At 45.5% G+C, this 24337-nt stretch overlaps 1 protein-coding gene across 2 annotated transcripts in view; it reads right to left on the bottom strand.

Moving 5' to 3' along the window:
* adgrl2a (adhesion G protein-coupled receptor L2a) overlaps positions 1-24337 on the bottom strand; it is a 982900-nt gene that overhangs the window by 530638 nt on the left and 427925 nt on the right. The gene's annotated exons all lie outside the window — the stretch shown is intronic.

Raw genomic sequence — 24337 nt, 5'->3', positions numbered from 1 at the left:
GTTTGTGCCTGGGTTTTCTGCAGGTGCTCCAGTTCCCTCCCACAATCCAAAGGTGTACCAATTACTGGTCAGTAGGTTAATTCTTTCATTCATTCAGGCATTTTGCAGCATGTCGTATGACATGGGTGATTATGGTCTTGACCATGATTGTTCTTAGCAAATTTTTCTATGTAAGTGGTTTGCCACTGCCTTTTTCTGGGCACTGTTTTTACAAGGCAGGTGACCCCAGCCATTACCAATACTCTTCAGAGATTGTATCTCGAAATAAAAACAATTGCCCTTTATGAAGTGGTGGTGAATGAACATCTGGAATGGTGCAGACATTTGGGTGAAAGTTCTGTCATGGTGTTTTGGTATTGTTACCAGATGTGGACAGAACAGCAGCAAAGGAGCTGTGATAAGTTTCATAAACACAAGAGATTCCGCAGATTCTGGAAATCTTGAGCAACACACACACAATTCAAAATCCATCTCTCATGCTTGCTGACCGTCATTTCCAGCACATAAGTACACAGGGGAACAAAATAATTGTTACTCTGGCTCCAATGTATCATTAAAAAAAACACAATAAAGAAAACAATGATTAAAAACACAATAAATATAAATACATAAAATAGCTTATATACCAGGACTGACTGTATGTCCATTAATTAACACTAGGCACAGGAGAGGCCGTACACAAATGATAAAGTCAAGCCAGACTTATTGTTGTTTCACTATACATATGTATACCGTCAAACGAGCCAATGCTTCTTTGGATCAAGGTGTAAAGCACAGTAGTACACAAATCACACAATAACTTCGGAAAGCAAGAATAACATCTACAAATTAGTTACACATAAATAAAGTGAATAAGTTAAATATTGTAGAGGACAGGACAGATTAACCGGTGACACTTTGACTATGATGCAGCAGGGAAGAAACTGTTTCCCACCCTGACTGTTCTTGTTTTTATGCAGGAGTCTCCTGCCTGGTGATAGAAAAAGAGGATGCTGGGTGGATGGGTGGGATCCTTGATAACGCTAAGGGCCCTGTGTACACAGTACCCCTGATAAGTGATCCCAGTGTATGGTAGGGAGACCCCTATGATTCTCTCAGCCATTCTCACAGTCCTTTGTTGAGACTTCCAGTCTGCTGCTTGGCTGCTCTCACACCAGAGGGAGACGCAACTTGTCAGGACACTCTCAATGGTGCTCCTATAAAACACAGTTAAGGTGGGAGGGGGTGGAGAAGGAGCCTCTCTTGTCTAAATCTACATAGGAAGTGAAGGCACTTTCAGGGAGGTAATATTGAGGGACCAGGTGATATGAGCTCCCAGGAAGCTGGTGCACTTAACTCTCTCTATGGATGAGCCATGTATGTACGGAGGAGTATGGCTCATCTGCACCTTCCTAAAGCACACAATCATTTTCTTGGTCTTCTCCACATTCAGAAATAGGGTTTTCTTCTCACATCAGTCCATCAGCCGCTCCACTTCCTCTCTGTGCTCCAATTCGTCATCGTTGTTGATAAGGCTGTTATGTGTCATCCACAACCCTGACAACACGGTTTGAACTGAGTCCTGTGACAGGGTCATGTATCAGCAGTGGGCTGAGCACACAACCCTGGGGCCCGTCAGTGCTCAGCATAATCAGCTGGAAGCTCAGACACACTAACACCAGCGCACTGGAGGAGGCCGACATGAACAGCATTTCCACCATGACGAAGCAAAACAAACTCTGATGGATAAATCATGTCACCTGGATGCTTAACTCACCTCTCCACAAGAGGATCCTTTACTTCCGGTTGGAACAAGGTCAGCTCTGGTGGGCAAAGGAGATGCTTCAAATATATCATCAAAATCATCCCAAAGAATTTCACCATTAGATTCAAAGATTCAAGATTCAAAAAATTTTACTGTCATTCTAACCATACATCAGCTCTGCAGGGCAGAATGAGACAGCGTTTCTCAGGGGCAGTGCAATCATAACATAACAAACGCAACACTAAATAGTAAACATAACAATAAATAGTAAAACACACCAGCCACACATCAGTTAAAATCAGTTGTTAAGTGTCCAGTGCAAGTTAAAAGTGTCCAAAGCAGTCAGGTGGAGCAGCTATTTAGCAGTCTGACTGCCTGTGGGAGGAAGCTGTTTAGTAGCCTTGTGGTTTTAGTTTTGATGCTCCTGTAACGTTTGCCTGATGGCAGAAGAACAAACAGTTCATGGAGAGGGTGTGAGGGGTCTTTAATAATGTACCGTGTCTTCTGGAGGCATCGACTCAGAAAGAGGTCTTAGACAGAAGGTAGGGAGACCCCAATAACCTTCTCTGCTCCCCTAACCACCCTCTGCAAGGCTTTTTTGTCGACAGCACTGCAGCTGGAGTACCAGGTTGTGAGGCAAAAGGTCAGCACACTCTCAACCACGCCTCTGCAGAATGTAGTTAAGATGTTAGTGGGGAGTGATGCTTGTTTAAGCTTCCTCAGAAAGTGCAATCTCTGCTGGGCCCGTTTCACAATCCCAGTGGTGTTCCTGGACCAGGTGATTTTACATCTAAAATCTGGGAAGACACTGCACTCAATAGATACATCTGGAGGAGATCCATTCAAGAGAGAGCTGTACTACATGAGAATGACCTCCACTGTGTCACAGAGAACAAGCAGCAACTGTGAAAGGAGAGACTAAACAACCAAAAGATCCAGACACTAACCACAGTCACACGTTCTCATTCACAATGCACCAGAATATAGTCAGTAGCCACTTTGGTAGGTACACCTACACACCTACTCATTAAGGCAAATATTTAATCAGCCAATCATGCGATAGGAACTCAATTCATAAAAGCATATTAACATGGGCAAGAGGCCCAGTTGTTTTTCCGACCAAACATCAGCACGGGGAAGAAATGTGACCTAAGTAACTTTGACTGTGGAATACTTATTGGTGCCACACAAGGCAGCTTGAGTATCTCCTGGGATTTTCATGCACAACAGCCTCTAGAGTTTACAGAGAATAGTAGGAAAAAAACCCCAATGAAACAAAGAAAAATAGCAATGAGTGGCAGTTCTGTGGGTGACATTACCTTGTTATTGAGAGAGGTCAGAGGACTGGTTCAAGCTGACAGAAAGGCAACAGTAACTTAAATAATTACGCATTACAACAGTGGTGTGTGAAAGAGCATCTCTGAATGCACAACGCATCAAAACTTGAAGCGGATGGGCTACAGCAGCAGAAATCCACACACACACACACACACACACTCACACACACACACACACTCAGTAGCTACTTTCTTAAGTACAGGAGGAACGCAATAATGTGACCATTGAGTGTACGTGGATCCCGGATCGGCCTCTACAACCACCTGGGAACCTACCAACGGACAAGCTGTTAGGAGTATATCATACTCGGCTCAAGAGATTGCACTAATAAAAAAACTTAACACATTGCAGGATCAGGCACACCGTTCTGTTGCCCAGTTGTGCTGGGGAACTGAGTCCTTCTGTCTGCAATTAAACTGTTGAATTTCTGTGGGTACGCTAAGTGGAACCCAACTGAGGTGACCCAGAATGCATCAGACATGCAAGTTCCTAACTAATGGCAAAGAACAAACTTCATTCCCAAGAGAGGAAATACAAAGTGTGAGGGGTGATTACACACTCAGCTACAGAAACTGAACTTGCGTCCATGACCAGGTGTCCCGGAGGTATGATTTTAACTAACTGAGCCTAACAACTGCATTTTAATGACCACTGCCTTTATAATTGGGCCTCTTCCTGGTTAGAATGTGCAACCCCGTGGCCTGTATTAAAAGAGAAGTCAGCGCATTTCAGGGATAATTCATTACGTGTTACACCACAACAGGGCCACACTTAACTGAACAAGCTACAGCACGACGCATTATGCTACAAATTCACAATTAGATCATTGACCATTCCAGGACCCAGACGGGGGTGGTTTACACCAGTAGAACCAATGGGACAGCTGTTTTGAGGCATGATATGGATTTATATTGGCTTCAAGCCAGGATCCCAGGATTAGAAGGGTTCAGTCTGAAAGTTTAACCCGAGCACAGTTGAAATGCCACTCTCACAACGGCTAAAGCCACCCTCCCACTGTGGCTTAATTGAGAAGCACTATACTGATGTTGTCCCATATTGTGTCAATCAAGGCTTTCACAGGCTCAGTACAAGGTGAGGCTGACTCTAGCCGGAACTTACAGTTCAAAGCAAATCTATTGTTTAAGTACATATGTGTTACCATCTTCTACATTGAGATTCATTTTCTTGGAGGCTTTTACAGGAAAACAAAGAAATACAATAGGATTTAGGAAAACTCAGAGATGAGGAGGGATTTCTTTAACCAGAGGATGACGTATCTGTGGAATGAAAGGGGGTCTCGTTGAAACTTATTGAATGTTGAAAGGCTCAGATAGAGTGGATGTGGAGTGGCTGTTTTCTATAGTGGGGGAGTTTAAGACTAGAGGGCACAGCCGCAGAATGGAGGGACATCCATTTAGAGCAGAGATGAGTAAAGATTTCTTTAGCCAGAGGACAGTGAATCTGTGGAATTCATTGTCACAGATGGTTGTGCAGGCCAAGTCATTGGGTATTCTTAAAGTTGAGGTTGATATATTCTTGATTAGCAAGGGCTTCAAAGGTTACGGGGAGAAGGCAGAAGAATGGGGTTGAGAGCGATAATGAATCGGCCATAATGGAATGGTGAAGCAGATTCGATGGGCCAAATACCCTAATTCTGCTCTTATGCCTTATAGTGTAACTACAGATCAACAGAGACCAGCAAGCAACCAATGTGCAAAAGATAAACTCTGCAAATAAAAAACAATACTGAGAACATGAGTCGTGAAGAGTCCTTGAAAGTTAGTGTGTAGTTCGCAGAATCCGTTGTGTTGAGGTGATTGAAGTTATCCATGCCAGTCCAGGAGCCTGATGGTTGAAAGGCAATAACTATCCTTGAACCTGCTGGTGTGGGACGTGAGGCTTCTGTAGCTCCTGATGGCAGTAGCAAGAAGTGAGCATGCTTTGGAGGATGGAGTCTTTGTCGATGGATGCTGCTTTCTTGTGGCAGCTCTTCATGTGAATGTGCTCCCTAGTGGGGTGGGCTTTGCCTGTGATGGACTGGGCTGTATTCACCACTTTCTGTACTTGGGATGGTCATGCTTATCTCAGCCCCTTCAAGCCAGGGGTGGGGAAAGCTTTTGAAGCAGACGACATGGCTGTAGGATGTTTCCAAGCACAGACCTCTGGTAGCAGAGAGAGCAGGGACTGTGGATGAGTGGAAAGAGACCCGACACACCTATGTTGTCACACCAAATGGGCTACATTAATTATTAGTTACTTAATCACCATTTACTAACAGAACAGCTTGCCAGAGTGAACAATATAAAATGATTAACTATTAACATGTGTGACACAGGCAAAAAGTCCTTGGTTGAAGGCTGCTTGCTTGCTGGCCAACATATGTTCAGTGACCTAGGTGTTTCCCTGCTAACCTCAGCAAGGACAGAAGAGGTCAGAATGTGTGTGTGCGTGAGTGTGAATGTGTGTGAGTGACTGTATGAGTGTGTGTGCATGTGTGTCAGTATGAGTGTGATTGTGTGTGTGTATGAGTGTGAATGTGTGTCTGTATGAGTGAATGTGTGTGTGTAACTGTATGAGTGTGTGCATGTGTCAGTATGAGTGTGTGCATGTGTGTGTCTGAGAGTGTGAATGTGTGTGAGCATGTGTTTGTGGGTGTGACTATGAGTGTCAGTGTGTCCATGTGTCAGTGTGAGTGCGATTGTGTGTGTGTGTGAGTGTTAATGTGTGCATGTGTGTTTGAGTGTGAGTTTGTATGTGTCTGTATGAGTGTGATTGTATGTGTATGTGTCTGTGTGTATATGAGTGTGCCTGTGAATGTGTGCATGTGTGTATCTGTGAGTGTGAATGTGTGAGAGTGTCGGTATGAGTGTGATTGTATGTGTGTGTCTATGAGTATGAGTAAGTGTCTGTTTATGTGTGTTTACATTTGTGCATATGTGTGAGAGAGAGTCCATGTGAGTGTGAGTGTGTATGTGTGCACAGGTGTATTTTTATGTGTCTGTGTGTGAGTGAGTGTACTTACCTAATGACAGGTATAAATCCTAATGAGCTGAACTAGATCCCAGTTAATCCACTCAATATTTAAAACCATCCTTGTTCTCAGATTCATCTATAGTTCTCATTCTAACCTTTTCCTGGAACTTATTCCGAGATCTCTGTGCTCCAACTCCCCTTATTGTCCCGAAATGCAAATGAGTGAAAACTACTTTTAAGAGTAAATACTATTGTTCTACATTCCCCATTCGAGGACAGCAGCGACCTGCACAATGCAGCAAACTTCAAATAGATGATGGCACTTTCATTCCTTACCCATGCAACCCTTCCATAATATTCAGGATGTATATGCATGATCTTCCAAAAAGGTTCAAATTTAAATGTCTACACATGTCCCTGGAAGAGATATATTCTGTATTAATATATATTGAATCCCAGTATCAGTTATAGTTAAAACACATATCCATGGTTGTGTATGTGGGGGTGTTAATACACAAGCATGTGTACCAGAGTGAATATGAGCATATACATAGATCAGATGGCTCTCGGCCTGTACTCACACAAGGTTAAAATAAAAAGGAGGGGTTTCACATTTTATCTCAATTTCATATTAGTTCAGCACATCATTGTGGGTCAAAGTCCCATACTATACTGTAGAATTCTATATCCTAAGTTAAACCTATTGAATATTGAAAGGTCTAGATAGAGTGGATGTGCAAAGGATGTTTCCAATAGTGGGAGAGTCTTGGACCAGAAGATGCAGCCTCAGAAGACATAGTTTAGCTGGGCATAGGGTTGAATTAAAGTCAAATCACTTTGACTGGCTATTTCTTATACATACGACAGTACAGTATGGTTCCTTTGGCCCATGATGTTGTGTCGTCCTTTTAACCTAGTTTAAGATCAATCAATCTTCCCTGCTACATAGCCTTGATTTTCTATCATCCATGTGCCTATTTAAGAGTCTCTTAAATGCTCCTAATGTCTCTGGCTGTACCACCACTCCTGGCGGGGAGTTCCACACACCCACCATCCTCTGTGTAAAAACCTCCTCTAATATCTACCCAATACTTTCCTCCAATCATCTTAAAATTATGCCCACTTCTATGAGCTGTTTCCACCCTGGCTATCCACTTGATCCAGTGCCTCTTATTATTTTGTATGGCAATGTATTCCCACTTTCAGAGCTCAGTGAGTGGCCTAGCATTTTCCAAATCTCCAGGAGCAGCCTTCGGGGTGCAACCCTACGGCCCTGTGGACAGCCCGATTCCTCGCCGGTGTTGCCGACTGAAGCGTGGCGGGAGATCAGAACATCAAGACAGCGCTGTTCGCTGCTGTCAAAACAAGTGACAACGCAGACTGCAACATCGAAACAGCAAACTGTTGGTCTCCCTCCCTCTCCCTCGTTGGGGGGGAGAGAGGGGGGGGAGAGGGGGGGGGGGGGGGGGAGGGGGGGGGGGGGGGGGGGGGGGGGGGGGGGGGGGGGGGGGGGGGGGGGGGGGGGGGGGGGGGGGGGGGGGGGGGGGGGGGGGGGGGGGGGGGGGGGGGGGGGGGGGGGGGGGGGGGGGGGGGGGGGCGAGCCTGGGACGTGTGGAAATGTCAGGATGGACAGTGCTTTTTTTATATATATGGACTCTAGATCGTGCATGCAGCCTGTTACAGTTGCTCTGTAGTGTCTTACTTTTAAACTTTGTTATTTGTTGTATATTCCCCCCCCCCCCACAGTAACACATTGAAGCTGCACCCTCTCTAACATGCTGGTGGAGAGTGTTTTACTTTTTTTAAATATATAAAAGCGCTGGAATTAGTTATACTCGGACACATCTTGTTAGCGTGGCAGCAGGATGGCCACATTGTTTATTCCAGGAACCAATTAACCAATTTCCCTTGGGATCAATAAAGTATGACTATGACTTGGGGGCTTTGCTACAGCTTGCATGAAGGGTGATGGGGGGGGGGGTTGATGCATTTGCTGAGGCAGGTGAGGGGAAGGTTGATGCTTTGCTGCTACTTGTGCGTGGGAGGGGGAGAGAGGGCTTTGGGGTTCTGATATTTATCTGTCATTTATTCCTTAGGGTTTTTCTTCTGTTTCGTGGATGTCTGCAGAGAGCAAGAATTTCAGGTTGTATACTGTATACATTCTCTGATATTAAATAGCACTATTGAAGCACCTCTATCAAGTCACCTCTCATCCTCCTTCACTCCAGAGAGAAAAGCCCTAGCTCACTTAACCTTTCCTTGTAAGACACACTCTCCAATCCAGGCAGTATCCCGGTCAATCTCCTCTGCACCCTTCCTAAAGCTTCCATATCCTTCCTATGGTGAGGCTACCAGAATTCAACACATTGTTGATTCGACACAATGTCCTCAGATGAGTTGTTGAGGAACTTGTGTGCGCAAGTTGAGGGAGGTAGGGAATGGCACATGCACTTAACAGCAGACAACAACCAAGGGAGGAATGTACCCGCGACTTGCATCAACTAAAAGGGCTGTAAAGATTTCATCTTCTTTGCGGTGTGGCTTCTCAGTTGAACACCCTCTCTGATCTTCAGGACATTTCACTAATAACCTGCGATACAGTGCATTTTTCAGGAACCTGCCTTTAAAGACTCAGTCTCAAATATTGACCTTTTTAGGAGACACACCTGGAATATCAAAGTGCCACACTAAAACCTTATCGGCAGAAAGGCATTTTGAACCTCTCAGTTTTATTGATGGCCAACAGCAAGTGTCTAATAAAAGCCAATTTGTTCATTAATAAACTAAGTGTTCTCAAATAGGAAGACTAGTGTTATCAGGGGATAGGTATAGTCAGAAACTTTGAAAGAATTACAACTCATTACCCTTGCAATTATCCTGAAAAGTATATTACCTATTTCTCTCTCTCGTTTTCTCTCTCACTGCTACCTGTTGTAACCATTGTTCAGCACTGAATTCATATTAATCTTGATAATAGCTGCCGGATTGCTTCACTGATCACAGTGAAACACCATCACATTCAGCCGAGACAGGTAAGCAAGCCCTGCCGTCTGTTCTGCAATAAATTACACGGCACTTGCAAAAGGCTACAATGCAGCAGCTGTAAAGGCTGAAGGAGCCTCCTCACAAAACCCATTCAAGTGTTAAACACAAGAAGTTCTACAGATGCTGGAAATCCAGAGTAGCACACATACAAAATGCTGGAGGAATTCAGCAGGTCAAGCAACATTTACAGAAATGAATAAACAGTCGATGTCTTGAGCCATAGGCATTCACCAGCACTGGAATGGAATGGAGGGAAGATGCCAGTAAAAGGAGTTGTGAGGAGGGGAAGGAGGACAAGCTGGAAGGTGATAGGTGAAGCCAGGTGGGTGGGGGAGGGGGGATGTGATTACAAGCTGGGAGCTGATGAAGTGGAAAAGGTAAAGGGCTGGAGAAGGAGGAATCTGAGATAAGTAGAGAATGGACCATGTGAGAAAAGAAAGGAGGGGCACAGGAGGAACGTGATAGGCAGGGGACGCGAAGTCGGGGGGGGGGGAGAGGAGGAATAAAGAAGAATGAAAGGGGCGGAGAGAATTACTAGAAGTCAGAAAAATCAATGGTGATGCTACTAGGTTGGAGCCTACCTGGAGGGAACATGAGGTGTTGCTCCTCCACCATGAGAGTGGCCTCATTGTGGCAAAAGAGGAAGCTGTGGACCAACATGTCCGAATGGGAATTGGGATAGGTATTGAAATGGTTGGCCTCCATCTTTGCCATTATGAGTATTACAAGTAGGTGGGAGAGTGGATGGAGGACAAGATAGAGGGTGGTAGGTGAATCCAGGTGGGTGGGGGAGGGGGGGATGGAGTAAGAGGCTGAAAGGTGATAGGTGGAAAAGGTAAAGGGCTGGAGAGGAAGAAATCTGATAGGAGAGGATGATTGGTCCATGGGAGAAAGGGAAGATGGAAGGGCTCCGGGGGAAGTGATAGGTGGGTGAGGAAAAGAGGTACGAGTCCAGAGTGGGGAATTTAAGGAAAACATTTCCCAGAAGTTGAAGAAATCTATGTTCATGCCATCAGGTTGGAGACTGCCCAGACAGGATATGAGGTGTTGCTCCTCTCTCCTGGAACTCAACTGAATAGAACACTTTGTGCAGCACCCAGCATGACAGGTCCCGATTGACTTGTGGGGGAATAGAAGAATGCAAGGAAACAGGAGCAGGAGCAGCAGACTTGGCCCTTGTAGTTAGCCCTGACATTTAGCATGTAGACAAGAGGAACAGCCTCCATTAAACCCATGGGTTCACGGAACGGTGAGACTGGAATTCATGGCCTGGTAATCAGGTTCCTACCATCAGCGAGTCTGGAAGTTCGAGGCCTGGTTTTTGGCAAGTTCTGGGATCGAGGCAAGGGGATGAATCGGAAGTCCAGAAGTCAAAATGTGTTGGCTAAAGTCAAGTCTGTGAATCTGTGTTAGCCCAGTGAGGAGGTCAAAGCCCAGTGTCCGGATGTCAGAATCTGCATCAGCTGGAGGCCTGTCCTAGGATGGAGGACTGTGTACGTGCGTGGAGGGTGGGACGTACGGAGTTTGTTTTCCTGTTGTTGCTTGTTGTGTTCTGAGCATTGTGGACGTATTACATTGGCACCAGAACATGTGGCAACACTCGTGGGCTGCCCCCAGCACATCATTAGGTTGTGTTGTTTGCGGACACAAATGACACATTTCATTGTATGTATGGATGTACATGTGATAAATAAACTGGAATCTGGAAAGTGTTCAGAAAGGGTCAGTAACATCATGAAGGATCCCAGTACCCTGCTGAGGGACTCCCATCAGGGAGGAGGCTACATAGTATCCACATCAGGAGCACCAGACTCAAAAACAGTTACTTTCCCCAGCAGTAAGGCAGATCAGCACCAGTCCACCCCTCCACACCCCCCAGCCACAAAGAAGAGAACATCTGCAGATGCTGGAAATGCAAACAACACACACAAAACGCTGGAGGAACTCAGCAGGCCAGGAAGCAGCGATGTAAAAGAGTAGCCAGTCAACGTTTCGGACCGAGACACTTCTTAATACCTGAAGAAGGGCTGTGGCCTGAAATGTTGAGTGTTTCCTCTTTTCCATAGAGGCTGCCTGACCAGCTGCGTTCCTCCAGCATTGGGAGTGTGTTGCTTTATATTTAGTGTTCTTTTATGATTATGTTCTTATATCCTTTTGTGTGCTGCATCGGATCCAGAGTAACAATTATTTCGTTCACCTTTACACCTGTGAATGGGAAATGACATTAAGCAATCATGCAACTTGAATCTTGAATATGATCAAGGCTCAGATTCGCACTTCCACCAGGATTAAGTGAAACTCCCTGCTCATGTGAACCTCACAGGGTACACCTGGTAATAACAAACACAAGAACAAAGAACTGGTGCAAAGATTGCAGAACAATGTGAAGTTGTGCAAAAAGAAATGGTAAAGTGACAATAATGGAACAACTGAAAGAGGCAAAGGTAAGATTCCGAGAACGTGGACACACTGGGAATGGGGTGTGAAAGGGGAGATCGGTTCAGGAATCTGACAGCAGTGAGGAAGAAGCACATCTGGACAGAAAGATTAAAGTTTTATTCATACATCGAAACATCAAAACACAGTGAAATGTATTATTTGCATCAACGACCATCATCGTCTGAATATGTGCCAAGGGGAGCCTGCAAGTGTTGCCAGGCTTCTGGTGCCAACATGCCATCCCACAATTTACTAATGCTGACCCGCGTGGGAGGAAACCGGAGCAGCCACGTGGACAAGAGTGAATGTGCAAACTCCTCAGAGCCGGTGGCAGGAGTGGGAACCCATTCACTGGCACTATAACACACTGTGCTAACCATTATGCTTCCATACGGCCCAAGTTCCTGTCTCTTCCATAGAGGCGGAAAAGAGTAAAAAGAAATGGCCAGGTAGCAGATACCCTTGATGATACTGTTTCCTCCCTGAAGCAATGCAAGGAGAAGAATGACTGGGAGGAAGGAGGGGACAAATCTGTGCAATTGACACTTTGTGGAACATGTTTTTTGCCAAGTTGCAGAGAATGAGTTGGGGGCACTACACCAAATGTGGCATGGTGGCTTAGTGGTTAGCGTAACTCTTTCCAGCACCAGTGATCTTGCGATTATGATCATGGTTCTGTCCCTGCTCTCTTGTATTCCCCACACCTCAGTCAGGACTTGTCACACTGGACATCTGTCACAACTGCATTGAGCGCTGTACAAGAACTCCTGTCTGCGAGGTGTTTGTATGCTCTCCCTGACCGTGTGAGCTTCCAGAGCAGGTGCGGGTCAGTCTGAGTAAGTTGTGGGCATGCTGTGTTAGCACTGGAAACATGGTGACAGGGCACATCCTTGGATTGTGTTGGTCACTGAAACAAACAGTGCATTTCACTGCGACACACACAAAATGCTGGAGGAGCTCAGCAGGCCAGGCAGCATCCATGGAAAAGAGTTTCGGACTGAGACCCTTCTTCTGGAATGATGCATTTCAATGTGTGTTTTGATGTTCTGATGTACATGTGACAAATAAAGCTAATCTTTATCATTAAGTCTTTCAATTAAATTAAATCCATTCACATGGTGCACATCCATCCATTCCCCTGCACATTCATATGTCTATCTTTCACCACTGCATTGCATTCCAGCCGCCCACCACTGTGTAAAAAACATACCCTGCAGGTCTTCTTTAACCTCTCTCTCTTTCTCCTTACGTGCACTTATTCCAGTGTCTCTCATACAGAGAGCAGGAGGCATCAGTGTGGAATTCCATTCCTGCAAACAATCCCACCCTGACATGTGGTGCAACAGAGGTAATAATCACAGGGAGAAGGAAAAAAATTAACTCCAAAAATCAATAACTATTCACTCAGCAGCTTGCAAACAAACGAAGATAAAAACGTAATGATCTTTTCTAATTGGCCCTTTAAAAAAAAAGCAGAATTTTTAACCCATTTCAATGTGCTATACATGTTGAATAAACCGTACAGGACTTGTGCAGTATAAATTGATGATACAGAGGAATGGGATGGTAGCATAGCAGGTAAGGTAACACCTTACAACAGCACTGGCCCGTGTTCAATTCCCACCACTATCTATCATGTTCTCCCCATGACCGTATGGGTCTCCTCCTGGTGCTCTGCTTTACTCCCAAGTTCCAAAGACGTACAGGTTAGGATTAGTGAGTTGTGGCCATGCCATGTTGGCACCAGAGGCATGGTGAGACCTGCGGGCTGCCCACAGTGCACCCTTGGGCTGTGTTGGCTGTTGATGCAAACATTTCACTGTATGTCTTGATATTTCCTAGAAGATAGAACAGTACAGCACTTGAACAGGCCCCTTGCCCCACAATATTATGCCGAACCTATTAAATCAGTAATCAAATGGCTAATCTCTTCTGCCTACTCAATGTCCATATCCTTCTTTGTGCCTCTCTAAACAAATCTTAAGAGTCCATAATATTTCTAGTACATTCCCAGAAGGAACATTCCAGGCCCCCCACCACTGTCTGTGTAATAACTAGCCCCTCACGTCTCCTCTGAAATTACCTCCTCTCACCTTAAATGCATGCCCTCTGATATTAGATATTTCAATCCGGGGAAAAAAAAAGATATTGTCTGTCCACTATGCCTCTCATAATCTTATGAACCTCTATCAGATCTCCTCTCAGCCTCCATTACTCCAGAGAAAATAACCCAAGTTTATCTAATCCATTGTTATTACACAGATATTCACTTCTTTCAATTCTTCCTGGGGAAGAAAGGGTTAACATATGAAGAGCATTTGATGGCTGTAAGCTTGCACTCGCTGGGGTTTGGAAGAATGGGTTGGGGGGGCACAATATCATTGAAACATTAAATAATGACAGGCCTGGATGGGCCACATGGCCTAATTCTGCTTCTATGTTCCTCTCACCTTTCAATGAACGTATGATAAACGAAGCTAATCTTTACATCTATAAATCTGTTCCATGTTGACTGACTGATTAAGTGAGTCTCACAAAGTTCTCATGCATCAGTGCTTGGTTAACATGGAACGTAGAAAACCTACAGCACAATACAGGCTGTGCCGAACATGTACTTACTTTAAAAATTACCCAGGGTTACCCATAGTGCTCTATTTTTCTAAGCTCCGTATACCTATCCAAGAGTCTCTTAAAAGATCCTATCGTATCCACCTCCGCCATTGTCGCAGGCAGCCCATTCCATGCACTCACCACTCTGCGTAAAAAACTTACCCCGACATCTCCTATGTACCTACTTCCAGGCACCTTAAAACTGTGCCCTCTCATGCTAGCCATTTCAACCCTGGGAAAAAGCCTCTGACTCGTTGTTGTGGCTATCCCTCGAGGTCAAGGATGATGGCCTTCATTCTGAAGAAGTGGCCCACAGAGCGAAGACTATTCACACGATCAATACCCAATGCCTCTCATCATCACGGGCTCTCTCCACACGAGAGACAGAGGCTCAAATAGCCAGGTTTGCACTCCAGTACGTTACAGTGGAAGCTTTGGATTACAGCAGGCACAGCTTCAGGAAGGGGGCTTCCATCATTAGGGTTCTCCACCTTCTGGGACAATGCCCCCCCCTTTGCACAGCAGGAGCCATTTGGCACCCAGAGACAAGATAAAGATGCAAATGAAGATGACACACCTGGATGACACTTACTATTGGTCAGTTACTTCACGAATTCTGAATTTTAATTGGCCTGTAACAGAGATTCTATTGGGTATAAATACCTGTATTATCATAGGGTGCTGGATGATTGATCATGCAAATAAGGAATTTAAACACACATAAGATTACCAATTGGTTAGTATCTGTATCTGCTTGTCAATTCTGTCTATAGATGGCATTTCTGACCTCTTTCATTAACAAAGCGTTTTTGAACGCAGAACTGCCAATCACTGGAAGTTCTGTTTTCAACCCCATTCTCTATAAACTCTAGAGACTGTTGTGCATAAAATTCTCAGGAGGTCAGCAGTTTCTGAGATACTCAAACCACCCTGTCCGGCACCAGCAATCATTCCATGATTAAAGTCACTGAGATCACATTTCTTCCCCGTTCTGAAGTTTGGTCTGAACAACGACTAAACCTCTTGACCAATGTCTGCTGCTTTTATGCATTGCGTTGCTGCCACATGATTGGCTGATTAGATATTTGCCTTTACAAAAGGTGTACCTAATAAAGTCGGCACCATGTGTAAATAACATGTGACTCAGGAACGAGTGTGAATTTTCAGAGTCCAGTAAATTGGTGAAGACACCTTGCTCCTATTCTTCAGTGTGTGTGCTTGTATCCTAACCAGCCCACTTTTAAGAGTTACTTTTCCAGTCCATCAGAGAGTTATCCCACACGATCAGTGCGCGTGTGCCGGTCGTGCATGCAACCTGTTACAGCCGTTCTGACTAGTTTACTTACTTTTTTTAAACTTACGTTATTTGTTGTATTTTTTTTCATGGTAACACGTTGAAGCTGCACCCTCTCTAACATGTTGGTGGAGAGAGTTTTATTTGGGTTTTTAGCGCCGGAAATAGTTACAGTTACATTCGGACATGTCTCATTAGCGGGGCAGCAGTATGGTCGCATTGTTTATTCCAGGGACCAGCTGATTGCGCTTATGCCGGCCGATTTAGCGAACAGAGCGGCGGACACCCCTGCTGAGATCTGGAGGAAAACACACACAGAGGATGCAGAGGGGGATCACAAAGTCGAGGAAAGAGGACCAGGTCGAGACAACAGAGACTTATGGAGAAGAGGAGTTCGGTGGATAATAAAATGGATGAGTTGACGGCGCCAGCCAGGAGTCAGAGAACATTTCGGGAGTGCAGTGTTACGTGTTTTACTGGAACGGGGCTGCACGAGGACATACCCTATCAAAACTTTTCCATGGATGGCTTCCAGACCGTTCGGGCTGACCGGAAGTGCACTGAGAGTGGTAAGCGTAAAAGAGTTGGGGGCTTGCTGTTCTGGTAAACAACAGATGGTGCAATCCTGGTCATATTACGATCGAGGACCGTGTTTGTAGACAGGATATTGAACTTTTTGCTGTTGGACTCCGGCCATATTCCACTGAGATACAACACTGGGCAGCACGAGAGGTCGTTCCTGCCTGTGGCTATCGAACTTTGTAGCTCCTCCCGTGGAGGGTCAGACATTCTGAGCCAATAGGCTGGTCCTGGACTTATTTCCATCTGGTATAGTTTGCATATTGTTTGATTTTTTTGTGGTTTTTGTATTGCTATATTTATGCTGTATTCTTCGTTGGTGCGGCTGTAACTAAACCCAATTTCCCTTGGGATCAATAAAGTATATCTATCTATCTAAAATACAAGAGATTCTACAGATGCTGGAAATCCAGAGTTAACACCCACAAAGTGCTGGAGAACTCAGCACGAATGGAAATGATAAGCAATCGACATTTCAAGCCAAGACCTTTCATCAGAACTGTAAAAGAGGGAAGACACTGGAATAAGGGGGGGGGGGTGGGAGGGGAAGGGAAGGAGTACCTGCTGGAAGGTGATGGGTGAAGCCAGGTGGGTGGGGGATTAAGTTAGAAGCTGGGAGATGATAGATGGAAAAGGTAAGGGACTGGAGAAGAAAGACTCTGATAGGAGAGGGGAGTGGACCATGGGAGAAAGGGGAGGAGGAGGGGTGCCAGAGGGAGGAGATAAGCAGGTGAGAAGTGGTGAGGTGAGTGGGGAACAGAAGAAGAGAGAAGGGGAAGGAGGGAGACATTACCAGAAAGTAGAGAAATCAATGATTATACTGTCAGCTAGGAGTATGGAATATAAATATGTATACTGTATGATGGAATATTCCACGTTCCAGCAGAGAATCTGACACAGAAATACCTCAAGGGCTCTGAAGCTAAGCCAGCTGTTTCTCCAAGTCTTGTGGTCAACTTAATTGTGCTCTGAAGTGGCTCGCAACCCATCCAGTTTAAAAAGGACGGCTGCTGACACATGTTCGGAGCAATACCAGCTATGGCTGCATCTAAAGAGTAAAGCTGGAGGAACTTTGGAAGGGAATGTGTGAATTCTGGAATGAACTAAATGTGTTTTATGATGGACAACAGAACAAAGTCTTCTCATGCCTCTGAAACTCCTTGAGATCTTTAAGAGCAGAACAGTGAACCACCCTTATCTGTCAAGTTGCCAGAATCGTCACATGGAACTCACAAGTTACGAATGTGTTGATGTAGGCAAGGCTGTCAGACAGATGGGGCTCATCAGGCATGGCTGCAGTTCATCTAGGAGATGGAAAACTCTGATCTCAAACCTCCGCTGCCTTGTGGCTACATCCACTCACGGGGAAGGCTTCAGGAGTAAATCCTGAGGAAAAACCTGGAGCTGGAGTCTCCTAAGGCAGTCTTATGTTGAGTTCAATGCTGACTGGCAACTTCTGCGACGCTGCTGGTGCCAAACTGTAGCGGTCTCTGCCATTCCTTTGGATTCGTCAGCTGTATGGAGAAGGGGAGCCCGCTGTACGGGCAACAGCTCGCTCTCCATATTGTACCAACCTGGTCTGTGTACTGGCTTGCATAACACATAGACAGCTATGACGCAACATCCATCACCAACACCAACCACCAGGGTCCTCTAAGGCAAGGCTGGCTTCTTAGGGAATCTCAAAATGATTGCAGGATGCATTCATTTTGTGTAACAGCATTCTACACTTCCCACTGTCTCAGGAAAGCAGCCATACACGATGGGCGCAATCAGCGCAACTCTTTACAGGGACTGTGAACCAGGTTCATTTCCCTGTGACCTTGTGGGTTTCCTCTGTGTGATTTGGTTTCTTCCCACATTCCAAAGATATACAGGTCAGGGTTAGTAATTTACGGGCATGCTATGTTGGCAAAGGAAGAATGGCAACACTTGCTGGATGCCCTTCAGCACATCCTCGAGCTGCAGCTTATTCCTTCGCACAGTACTGCAGTAATGTATTGCACTGTGCCACTGCCTTAAAGAAAACCATTTCATGACATGTGAGTGATGATAAACCTGATTCTGATATGGGTCTCTGTTGTGGACTGAGAGTGGCAAGAGGACAGGAAGAGGAGAGTCATGGTTGGGGAAGAAGGGAGAGGGGAGGGAGCGGGAAGCACCAGAGAGACATTCTGTAATGATCAATAAACCAATTGTTTTAGAATCAAATGACCTCGCCTGGTATCTCAGGGCAGGGTGTGCCTGCAATCGTGCCACCCCCTGCCCCTGGCACTGCTGCTCTGCCACCCATCCCACACCCCTCCCGCGATGCTCCACCTTCACCATTTCCAACATCCTTTGTTCCCACCAAATTTACAAGCTCACTTGCTGCTCCACGTTAACAAATAGAGTACCATGCAAAAACTTCAGACACCCTAGTTACATATACGTGCCAAAGACTTTTGCACAGTAGTGTACGTGGATAGGAAAGGTTTAGAACATAGATAAGGGGTACCTAACCCAGGGTTCACAGACCCCTTGCATAATGGTATTGTTCCATGGCTTAAAATAGGCTGGGAAATCCTGAGCCATGGGATATGGGCCAAATGCCAACAGGGGGCTCTAACCTGGTTGGATATCTTGCTTGGCACGGTCCAGTTGGCCAATGGGTCTCTTTCTGTGCTATAAGTCTTTACCACCTCAAGAGGACAGATGAAAACTTGATATCTCATCTGAAGATGAACCTTTTACTTTAGAGTCTATGCTGTACAGACCTTCAAAATTCTAAGTAAGTTTACTATCAAAGTACATACAGCATATGTTACTCTATACTAGCCTCAGATTGATTTCCTTGCAGTAGAATACAATAGAATATAAAATCACACACAATGACTGACAAACACATGTAAAAGAAAAACTGTGCAAATATAATAATAAAAAAATGTAAAAATAAATAACATTGAGAACATGAGTTGTAGCGTCCTTGAAATTAAGTCCACAGGTTGTGGAATCAGTTCAGTGTTGAGATATCCATGTTAGTTCAGGAGCCTGATGGTTGAAGGGCAATAACTGTTCCTGAACCTCCTGATGGCAGCAGTGAGAAGAGAGCATGTTCTGGATGATGGGGGCCCTTTGGCCCAACTAGCCCATCCTGGCCAAGTTGCCTGTCTGAGCTGGTTCCATTTTCCTGCACTTGGCCCACACCCACCTTTCCTATCCATGTACCTGATTAAGGCATCCGTTAGTCTTGCAAGACCATGGATCTGCGCCTGGAAAGTCTTCACTCTCCAGGGCACAGGCCTGGGCAAGGTTATATGGAAGACCAGCAGTTGCCCATGCTGCAAGTCTCCCCTCTCCACGACACCAATGTTGTCCAAGGGAAGGGCATTAGGACCCATACAGCTTGGCACCAGTGTCGTCGCAGAGCAATGTGTGATTAAGTGCCTTGCTCAAGGACACAACACGCAGCCTCAGCTGGGACTCAAACTCACGACCTTTAGGTCGCTAGTCCAATGCCTTAACCACTTGGCCACATGCACCTGATTATACATCTTTTAAATATAATTGTACCCACCTCTACCACTTCTGTCAAGAAACGTACAGGAGGCTTGACCGAAAAGCACAGCAGTGGGGATGAATCAGCAGTGAATGATAACTTTAATACAGGCAGCAAAACAATAAGTCACAAGGGGCCACAAAATAAGAAAGAACAGATATGAAACGCAACAGGCAACTTGGTAAACTTTAGGCAGGGAGGGTGAAAACTGGGAGTAACTGGTTGAGGCTGGCTCATTTGTTGAATGAACCAGGACTGTGGCTGAGAACTGGGGTTAAGTAGGCTGCCGGTGAGGAGTCTGGAACGAGAGGCAGACAACCCCTATTAGTTGGGTGGCGACTGGGAGGTGTCAGTGGGAGCAGGCCTGCCGACTTCCTCCGGCGGCTCATTCCACAAAAACAACACACCGTTTCCCCTCAGGTCCCCTTTAAATTTTTGCTTTCACATTATCAGAATCAGAATCGGAGATTGTGTTACAGAAGTCATGCATTAGCCTTTTGGACTTCAATAGTGAAAGGTTAGGATTATGTATTCAAGCTTTTCTAAGCAGGGAGGAAGAAAAGAAGCCATTTCAAATTGGTTCCTAAAGAATCTGAACTTATTGACATGTGCAGTCATAGAAAGTGAATCAATCTTCATTCAGGATTCAGAATAAACATGCACAATGTGAAATCAATAGCCCAGTCAAAGTCCACAGACAGACAACGGTAAGCAACAAAAAGGCGAACGATGCAAATGTTCTGTGGGCTGTGCTGAAGAGGCTGCTGGCTGCTGAAACAGGGATGTGGGAGGGAGGGCTGGAAAGACAGCTAGTGGTCCTTACAGCCGTCAATTCATGCCTTCCCACTGGCTTGATGTGTTGGTTGAATCAGCATCAGGTCATCACCGGGTCTTGCATGGGCTTTACATAGACCACCACAGCAGCGTAGTGGTTAGCTCGTGGCATTGGGAGTTCGGAGTTCATTTCCAGGTTCCTCTGTAGCAGAGTTTGTACATTCTTCCTGTGAGTGCCTGGGTTTCCTCTAGGTGCTGCAGCTTCTTCCGACAGTCCAAAGACATACCATTTGGTAGGTTAATTGGTCATTGTAGGTTTCCAGTGTTTAGGCTAGGGTTAAATAAGTGGGTTGCTGGTCGATGCGTCTCGTTGGGCCGGTAGGGCCTGTTCTGCATTGTACGTCCAAATAAAATAAAGAGCTGACTTGATAGAGGTGTAGAGGATGGGTCACAGTCTAGTATGGAGGGGGCCATACTAGACAGGATCGGAAAAAGCTGCAGAGTTGCAAATTCAGCCAGCTGCATCACAAGCATAGCCCTCCCCAGCATCGAGGATATCTTCAAAAGGCAATGCTTCCTAAAGGCAGCAGCCATCATGAAGGACCCTTACCATCCTGGACATGTCCTCTTCTCATTACTACCATCAGGGAGGAGGCACAGGAGCCTGAAGACACACACTCACCAGGACCATGCGCCCCACAAACCCCACAACCCCGATTAACACTAACCTAATCCAGACATCCCACCCTGCAAAAACTCATTTCAGGGAGGTAGCACCATCAATTTGCGGGAGACTCCCGGGAGAGGTGGGATGTCTGCAATAGAGTAGCTCCTTAGCAGCTAGCCAGCTAGTTTAAATATCACTAGCTATGCTAATGAATGAATGACACCTATTAAACTCACCTCAACACATCTTATACAGTCTTAACCCACCATGGGCAATAGAAAAGTCACAGTTGCAAACAGTGCAGCGAGCAACACTGTCATTATTTTGACCCCTATTAGGGAGGGGTACACTTTAGTGTAGTCTGGGGTGACGTACATTTTATATTTTCTTTTTTTGGAACACTCTGCCATGGCACGCTCTCGCGCTCTCTCTCTCTCTCTCTCATGGTCGCTCTCACGCTCTCCCTTGCTTTCTCTCACTCACTCTCAAAAAGATTGATTTCCGTGATATTGCATATAATTTGTGGGCATCAGGGAGCCACTATTAATATGCGGGAGACTCCCGGAGGTGGGATGTCTGCTAATCACGGGACAATTTACAGTGACGGAGTAAACTACCCGGTATGTATTTGGACTGTGGGAGGAAACCAGAGCACCTGGGGAAAACCCCACACATTCCACGGGGAGGACATACAGAGACTCCCTACAGAGGGGAAGCTGTCGCTGCTTAACGGGATCTTGCAGCTGCTCTGTCTCCTGTGTTACAGCTTGAAAAGTTGTCTGTGGAGCACCATGGGGATGCTCAGAGGTTGCATAAGGTGCCCGTCAGGTATATATTGCCTTGCTTGCTTGTGATCAGCAAAGCCCTGTGGCCGAGAGAACAGGACTGACTCTGCTGAGCACACACCATTCCCTGCACTCTTACGCAGAGGGCCCTTGTTCTGCTTCTTGGCGAACCCCAGCTCCGGCTGATATTAATACGACAATGATTGGTTGTCCTGAAAACACAATTAAAAGCCTGCTGGCTCTGTCTCATAATTCACTCTCAGGGCTAATAAGCAGAGTAGCAAGTCTATTTACTCTGCATTGTTCCTGTCCTGTCAAATTCAAAACAGGACACTTTTGTAAACACAACTGCGTCCTCTGAGCTGTAGTGACTCACTGGGTGACTCACTATTCCAAGCCCGTTGCAGCTTTTTCTACTTTTCCAAAGAATTGTCATTCACAAGCAGCATCACAGTTATCGAGTTGTTCAGTTATAGAGTCAAACACCACAGAAACAGGCCCTTCAGCCCAACTCATCCATGCTGACTATACTGCCCAGTGAGCTGGACCCATCTGGGCCTATACTTACTGGAGTTCAAAGGTTCCTTTAACATAAGACATAGGAGTAGAACTAGGCCATTCAGCCCATCGAATCTGCTCCACCATTCCATCATCATTGATCCCAAATCCCACTCAACCCCATACCTCTGCCTTCTCACCATATCCTTCGATGCAATTTGCTCGGTCAGGAAACTATCAATTCCTGCTTTAAATATACCCACGGACTTGGAGTCCACCACAGTCTGTGGCAGAGCATTCCACAGATTCACTGCTCTCTGGCTGAAAAAAAATTCCTCCTTACCTCTGTTCTCAAGGGTCGCCCCTCAGTTTTGAGGCTGTGCCCTCTGGTTCTGGATACCCTCATCATAGAAAACATCCTCTCCACATCCACCTTATCTAGTCCTTTCAACATTTGAATTTCAGAGTACATTGTTGTTCCTTTCAGCACCTTGTGGCGCATCGAGCGGCAAACTTGCCGTTTCTTCAGCAGTTTACAAAGCCTTCACCAGCTTGATGCTCAACCTAGCATGGATGGAAAGAGTGGGTTCGAACTCCGGACCATTTGTCTCGAAGTCCAGTGAGGATACCACTTCGTCACCAGCCAGTTATCAGAGTATGTATACAATATACATTGATAACTGAAATTTGTACTCTTCACAGGAATCCACGGAACAAGAAACCCCAAAGAGTGAATTATAGACACATCGAAGCCCCCTTCTCCTCCCTTCACACAAACAGCAGGCAGAGCATTGGTTCCCACCCCGCCAGCAAAAGCACTGACCTCCCCACTCCCCCCATATGCAAACAACAGCAGAAGCCCCAAAGAGTCCTTAATCTTAGAGTCCATCAAAACTACAATCCACAAACCAGCACTTCGGTATCTCAGACAGGCGTGGTGAGGGAGAGAGAGCCCAAACTCCTGCAACAACAACAGTAGAGACCAGAATCTCACTGATCCGATGTTAAATCTGTGTTGCTTTTCCAAGCCACCTGTCTCGAGGAGCAATAGGCGCTCACTCTCCAGCGAAAGAGAAAAGAATAAAAGGGGGGGATTTCATTGAAACCTACCAAGTACTGAAAGGCACAGATAAAGTGGATGCACAGGGGATGTTTCCAGTAATGAGGGAGTCCAAGGCCAGAGTGATCAGACTTAGAACAACTAAATCTGAGCTGCGATTTGAAACCACGTAGTCTTGGGCTGTCAGCCTTCTCTCTAAGAGGCTGGGTACTGATGCACTGTTACATACACAGATACATTGTGCATTGGGCAGAAGAGCTCTGCTGTGCTATCACACTGAAGTTAAAAATAAATTTTAGGTACTTGGAGTTTGAAACCAAAAAAAAAAGAATTGCTGGAAATATTCAGCAAGTCAGCCAGTATCCATGGAGAAACAACTCAATGTTCAGGTCAGAGATTCTTACATTTCAGATTTCTAGCATCTGTAGCTTTTGTCCTGATTTTCTCTTAACTTTTCAAAGAAATTCTTTCTGATAACAATCCTGTCTTGCTTTTTAATAAAAAGAAACTTTTACTAGTGTATCCAGATCTTTGTATCGCAGGCAAGGACAGCATTTAATGTCTTCTCATGTCTGGGTGTGAACTGAATGGCTTCGCGAGTCATTTCTTTGACAGCCTCATTAGTAGGCAAGGAGCCAGTACAGGTCAGACTACATAAGGACAGTGCTTCCTCCTCTGAAGGACACTGATAGATATGTTTTATAGTAGTTTTATGCTCACATTACTGATGACTATTGCTTTTTTTAAAAAAAAATACTTCACACTGTTAATCTGAATTTTATAGAGTTACACAGCTCGTGGCCAAGTGGTTAAGGCATTGGACTAGCGACCTGAAGGTTGAGAGTTCGAGCCCCAGCCGAGACAACATGTTGTGTCCTTGAGCAAGGCACTTAATCACACATTGCTCTGCGATGACACTGGTGCCAAGCTGTATGGGTCCTAATGCCCTTCCCTTAGACAACATTGGTGTCGTGGAGAGGGGAGACTTGCAGC

Source organism: Mobula hypostoma, chromosome 12 (assembly GCF_963921235.1).
Source record: "Mobula hypostoma chromosome 12, sMobHyp1.1, whole genome shotgun sequence".
Classification (NCBI taxonomy): Eukaryota; Metazoa; Chordata; class Chondrichthyes; order Myliobatiformes; family Myliobatidae; genus Mobula; species Mobula hypostoma.
This window is presented reverse-complemented; position numbering and strand designations above follow the sequence as displayed.